We start from the raw sequence: 6891 nt of genomic DNA, 5'->3' as shown, positions 1-6891 counted from the left end.
CGTGGAGACCAATAAAATGGCGCGGGGATGGCCCCGCTTTGTTTCTGTATCTTTGTGGGCGCTGCGAACGCCAGAGGCTTCAAGCGGGCGACCATGGGTAAAGCACGCTGCACCCGCCTTCAGGTTCGCGCAAGCGTGCGCCCCTACCTGCCGCGCCAAAGATGTCGCGGGAAACCACGACCACCTATACACTACAGGAAACAGCTACTTTGCCGTCTGCCATGGCGGACGGCAAAGGCATGAACGGCGGACGGCAAAAGGCTCCGGCAAAGTAGGCTACGGTAAACAGCTACTTTGCCGTCTGCTTCCTGGCGGCTGACGGCAAAGGCCCTTTGCCGTCTGCAGCGGACGGCAATAATTGTGCTCTCAGTCCGTTAAGCTAGCAGACGGCAAAGAGCTGGCAGACGGCAAATTAGCTGATTCCAGTAGTGTATGGGACCACGAGGCCCCTTGCTGGTTCGGCAGGGGGACGTCGCGTGGCACAAAGAGCAGACGAGCGTGGGGCAGCATGACAGAGATCACACGGGCATTTTTACCCAGGTTTGGGCCGCCGCGAGGCGTTAAACCCTACTCCTACTTTGGTGGATTGATGGTGGAAAGGTGGTGGTGGAGCGTAGTACACTTGCCGGCAAGGCTTGCCTCAGGGCGGCAGTGGCTACGCGTGTATGGGGGTGTGAGTTATCCAACCTTCTAACCCTTTCTATGGTTGCCATGGGCCTCCTTTTATAGATCAAGGGGTTACCACAATGGCAAAGTAGTCATTACACACTGATAAGATAGCAAACAATGCTATCATACCTAACTCTGCGGGCTGACAGGGCGCATTAAATGCACCGCTTAACGTCACATCGTTGGTTGCCCGGCAAGGCTTGCCGGGCTATCTTGCCAGCTCCACAGCTATTCGCTTGACACGTCGCAGGACGGGTGTCATCTGTGAGTTTTTCCTGTAGGGAGAGGCTTCCATGTGGCGAATGGCTGCCACTTAGTCACTCTACGGCTTGACACCACACCGATCGATGACGTGGGTCGTGGTGGAGTGGTTGGTGAGGTGGTTTTGCCTCAGTGTGTCCCGGCAGGCCCTGCCGGAACGCCTTGGCTGTCTGCTTCTGGGGGTGGCCTCGCCCTTGCCGGGCTCGCTTGCCCGGCAAAGGAGGCCCTTCTCTTGACGATATCCTACTTCTCTGGCTTGATCTTGGTCGCTTTATCTGCATGTTGGTCCTTCGAATCTCTTGGTCCCTTGCGCATCCTGGCTCGGCCTTGGCTTGTCCGTGCATGAGTCAGGGGAAAACATATACCCCTGTATATTTTCCCCGACAGACCGCCACTTTGAAAACGTCATAACTAATTCATACTAAATCATAAAAACACAAATAAGATACCAAAATGTTCGAAAAAACATCACATGTATGTCAATGTCAGTTGCATTCATGAAAAAAGTTTTGGTAAGTTCCCATCCGAGTTTTACCTCTTATCACACCACCATGAACACTAAAATCTAGAAAAAAAATTGGTAGCAAAGAATGATAAATGTTTTAAGTGCTTGCCAAAGTTTCATCAGGGAATGACATTCGTGGAAGTCGTGGTAAAAATTTTAAACGAATGTCATTCCCTCATGAAACTAGGCAAGCACTTAAAACATCTGTCATTCTTTGCCATCAATTTTTTTTTTGAATTTTTTTAGATTTTGCTGTTCAGGGTGGTATGACAAGAGTTAAAACTCGGATGGACACTTACCAACACTTTTGTCATGAATGCAAGTGATATTGACATACATGTGATGTTTTTTCGAACATTTTGGTATCTTATTTGCATTTTTCTGATTTAGTATGAATTAGTTATGAAGTTTTCAAAGTGACGATCAAACCGTCGAAGGGCACAAGACGCCAAAGTGGATTGGGCAAGACCATGTGTTTTCAGAAACTAGGGGTAATCCTGACGAGGGGGACACAACTAAGAATATAAAACCAATTATTCCTAATAGATTTATCATCTAAAAAGTCTATATAAGAGTATTTTCCTTGTAAGAATGAAGTGAACAAAAAACACACACGTGGTGTTTAGGATACGGTGCTGTCTAACGACTGTACAAGAATGAAAGTAACGAGAACAGACGTTTGGTTCCCGGCCTCCATTGAGGCTTTTAAAAAAAAAATCAAAATCCAAACTTTTTGGTTTCAAAAAAGTCTAAAAAAAATTATGCAAGTAAATAAGGATGTTATATGTATGTTTGTAAAATTTCAGGATGAAATCCGTTGAAATGCGACCTGTATATAAAAACAAATTCATGACTTGGAAGGATGAATAGTATTATGTGTTAAAAAGCCCTAGATTTGTCTTTTTTGCACAGCTCTCATTTTAACGTATTTTGCCTGAAAATTTACACATATATGTGTTATGCCTTCATGTATATTTGTATTTTTTTAGAATTTTTTGAAACGTAAAAAATATGATTTTTTTTCCGAAACCGAGCTCCATGCAGCTCGGCCTCCGAAGGCAATATTGGTGAAAGTAACATACTTGACTATTTCGACATTCATTAGCATACGGCATTCGTACTATTCAGATTATTCTAAAAGACCTCGCTTCCTTTTCAAAGCAAGTATAATAAGGTGATGTATGCGGGCTGTATGGATTTAAATATTATATTTTTGCTGAGTTGAAAAAGAGAGAAGAGAAGCAGCCTACTAGTTAACAGCCGGCTGCAACAGGTGCTCATATGTACTTTGTGAAAGAGTGAGATGAGTCATGTATCAACAAAGTAGTACATATTTATTCCCCACTATTATACGTGTTGGCTATAAAGTTGACTATATATAACGTGGCAACATCATATAGTCAGCAGCTAGTTGTATTATTAAAGCATCTCCAGCCGTTCGGCCCTTAGGGGCTTGAAATAGCGCAGCTGGGAAAGGGTTACATGCTCTCATAAGACACGTATCCACCCGGAAAAAAAAAGACACGTATCCAGTCTCATTTATATGCGCATGATCCAGACTCTGACAACCATTTCTAAACTTTGTCCACGTGGAGAGATTGACCAATGACCATTCATGCATGTACTTGCGTGCAGAACACGTACGGTGAGGCCAAGTTGCACACTCCTACGTACTAAAGAGGAACCTGGAATGTATAAACCTCGATCGACAATAGCTACATGCCGAGCCAACAAACAAATACTCCATTAGTACGGTGTGAGCGGAGGAGAGCACTGGGCACCACAAAGCTAACCTCTCCGTTCTTCTAGCCACGCCCCGGCCGGCAAGTCGACGAGCTAGCAAGCTCCTGATCTTCGCCATGGACGCCGGGTCCTCATCGTCGCCGCTGCGCATTGTGATCGTGCCGTGGCTCGCATTCGGCCACCTCCTCCCGTACCTGGAACTCTCCGAACGGCTCGCCGAGCGGGGCCACCGCGTGTCCTATGTCTCCACGCCGCGCAACCTCGCCCGCCTCCCGCTCCCGCTGCGTCCCGCGGCGGAGCCGCGCGTGGAGCTCGTCGCGCTCCCTCTCCCGCGCGTCGACGGCGCCGAGTCCACCAACGACGTCCCCGACGACGACCGCGAGCTCCACTGGAAGGCCTTCGACGGCCTCGCCGCGCCGTTCGCGGAGTTCCTGGGCGGCGCGTGCGCCGACGAGACCACGAGGCCTCACTGGATCATCGCAGACTCTTTCCACCACTGGGGCCGCCGCCGCCCTAGAGCACCAGGTGCCATGCGCGATGCTTCTCCCGACCGCTGCGTTGATCGCCACCGCGCCCCACCTGCCGTCGGAGCACGGCCGAGCACGTGATCTTCCCCGTTACGAGCAGGAGGTGATGGACCCGGCTTACAACAACTATGGCATATCGGGTATGTCCATCATCCGGCGCTTTAACTTGACAAAAGACAGGTGCACCGTCGCGGCCATCCGGAGCTGCATCGAGTGGGAACCCGAGTCCTTCCCACTGGCGGCGACGCTCCTCGGCAAGCCGGTCGTTCCCCTCGGCCTTCTGCCGCCGTCACCTGACGGAGCCCCCCGTGCCGCTGCCAAAGGAGCAGAGCATGCCACCGTGCGTTGGCTGGACGCGCAACCTCCCAACTCCGTTGTTTACGTCGCCCTAGGAAGCGAGGTGCCGCTGCGCGTGGAGCAAGTGCACGAGCTGGCCTTCGGGCTGGAGCTCGCGGGGACGCGCTTCCTCTGGGCCCTGAGAAAGCCCAGCGGCGCCGCTGTACAGGACGACGACGGCGTGGACATGCTTCCTCCCGGTTTCCAAAAGCGCACTCGCGGCCAGGGGCTGGTGACCACGGGATGGGTTCCTCAGGTCAGCATCCTGGCGCACGCGGCCGTGGGCGGGTTCCTGACGCACTGCGGCCGGAACTCGCTGATCGAGGACCTCATGTTCGGGCACCCGCTTGTCATGCTGCCCATCTTCGGCGACCAAGGGCCCAACGCGCGGCAAATGGAGGCGAAGAAGGTGGGGTTGCAGGTGACGAGGAATGAGGACGACGGCTCGTTCGACCGCCACGGCGTCGCGAGCGCGGTCCGAGCCGTCATGGTTGACGAAGAGGCCAGAAGGGGCTTCGTGGCAGGTGCAGCGAAGATGCAGGCGGTAGTAGCTGATACGGAACTCCATGATAGGTCCATCGACGAATTTGTCCAGCACCTCAGATCTTACGCCGCTTCAAGTGCAATCTGATGGCAGCTTCATTTTCACGCCCTGTTTAGTTCAGCTGTGGATTTCTAAAATCAGCCGTGAAAAATCTGCTGTAAAAAAATAGGTGTGGAAAATCTGACGTGAAAAAGATATAGGTCATTTGGCAAGCCAGCTGATACAGCATTTTTAGATTTTGGCCTGCAGCGGAATTAGATTTTGAAAAGCACGTCCTGGGCTGCTTCCGCTTTTGGTTTAGATTTTGGCAGCGGATTTCTAGAATCGGATTCTGCTAGGTTCGCCCTTTGGTTTAGATTCTGCTGCGCAGCAGCGGAATTCGTCGATAAAAGCTGAACCAAACAGGGCATCAGTGCTGCCGCCTCGAACTCCACCTCCAGCTTGGCTCTTACTTCATGGAAAATAAGAAAATAAATCGTGTGTTTCATCCCTTTCTGCTTTACTACAGCTATTGTCCCTTTGACCTTTAGACTAGGCACAATGGGCACATGTTACTAGTCTATGTTACTACTCCCTTCGTTTTTTTAGTCTGCATATAAGATTTGGTCAAAGTCAAACTTCGTAAAGTTTGACCAACTTTATAGAAAAAAATATCAACATCTACAATACTAAAGTTCTATGGTATGAAAATTAATTTCATGATGCATCTAACAATATTGGTTCCATATTGGGAATCTTGGTATTTTTTTATAAACTTAGTCAAAGTTAACAAAGTTTGACTTTGATCAAATATTATATGCAGACTAAAAAGAAACAGAGTGAGTGCCTCTATAGTGGGGAGTAACATATGTGTGATAATATGCAACACTTCATTTATTAGGCTATAGACTCATTTTGCCTTGATATGTGTGATGTTACTCATACTAATAGTATCTAGCTATGTTACCACTTTCCTCATTTTTTCATTTATTGCTTGCCACATTATCTATTTTATTTAGATATGTGTGATGTTACTATCTATATTACTCCCACTGTGGGTACTCTTAGAGTTTTTATATTTTCGAAAGTTAATCTTTAGAGCTGAGTTACATACGATACTCACTCCGCTCTTCTAACTTGTTTCTAAATCACCCCTCCGTTCTTCTAACTTGTTTCTAAATTATATTTTAGTCTGTCTATGGTCTATATTAAAATTACCAAAACATCTTATAATAGTGAACAAAGGGAGTAGAATTTTGGCAGAGATGTTAGAGCATCTTCAACCGGACCTCTCAAACCCGCCTCATACGCCCGGGCAGGCCGCCCGGTCACTGCCCGGTCACAACTTTTTGACCAGACGGGCCTCTCAAACGACCCTCAAACGCCCGGGCTGACCGGCAACCCCCATATCCAGCCCAAATATGGGGCGGATATGGGGGCGTCCGGACGCGTCCGGGTACGCCCGCCACGTCGGACCCAGCAACCCGACCTCACCCCAAATTGCACCAAATCCCTCGCCCCCTCCCCCCCGAGCTGTCGGATACATTTGCTCTCTCCTCTGTTCTTTCTCCTCCGTGCCGTCCGGCTCGCAGCTCCGCCGCCGCGCCCGCTCCGCAGTCGTACCCAGGATCTCCGCCGCCAGCTCCGGAAGAGCGCTCCCGTCGTCGCCAGCGGGGACGTTGTCGTCGGCCCGGACACCACCATGGTACGTCCGGCAACTCTCCGGCTCCGCCTTGCGCTTGATGTGTTCGACACATTGACCGGCCGGAATTATTGTGATTTTGTTAGGTAAATGATGGATTCCGATGCTTCGTCGGACGAGGAGTATGGACCGACGGAGCTTGACCAAATGATTCAAGATGTGTTCTTCGATTCGTCAAATTCCGACGAAGAAGTGGACATGATCGTGCTCATGAGCATGCAAGAGGAAATGGACCGGCAAGTGGAGCATATTCTCAACTTCAAGGGCTCAATCAAAGGGAGAAGAGTGATCAACCGGGACAGACTGTCCGAAGCAAAGCTACTGCACAATGACTACTTTGCTCCCACACCTGCTTTCTCGGATGATCCATGGTTTTGTCGCCGTTTTCGCATGCGGAAACCATTGTTTTTGCGCATTGTGGAGGGAGTGGAGGCACACGTCGACTACTTCAAGCTGAGAAGGGATTGCTACAGCAAACTCTCTTCTCGGCCAAGCAGAAGTGCATGACTGCTCTGGGGATGCTTGCACTTGGTACTGCTGCAGACACCGTTGGTGAGATGGCCGGGATGGGGGAGAGCACGTGCCTCAAGACGACTGTCAAATTTGCTCGCGCCGTGATTGAGGT

General features: G+C 49.9%; 1 pseudogene; it reads left to right on the top strand.

Moving 5' to 3' along the window:
* Positions 1-1675: 1675 nt before the first annotated feature.
* LOC109737556 (putative UDP-rhamnose:rhamnosyltransferase 1) lies at positions 1676-5087 on the top strand (annotated as a pseudogene).
* The last annotated feature ends 1804 nt before the right edge of the window (positions 5088-6891 follow it).

The sequence above is a fragment of the Aegilops tauschii genome, chromosome 5, assembly GCF_002575655.3.
Source record: "Aegilops tauschii subsp. strangulata cultivar AL8/78 chromosome 5, Aet v6.0, whole genome shotgun sequence".
Lineage (NCBI taxonomy): Eukaryota > Viridiplantae > Streptophyta > Magnoliopsida > Poales > Poaceae > Aegilops > Aegilops tauschii.
This window is presented reverse-complemented; position numbering and strand designations above follow the sequence as displayed.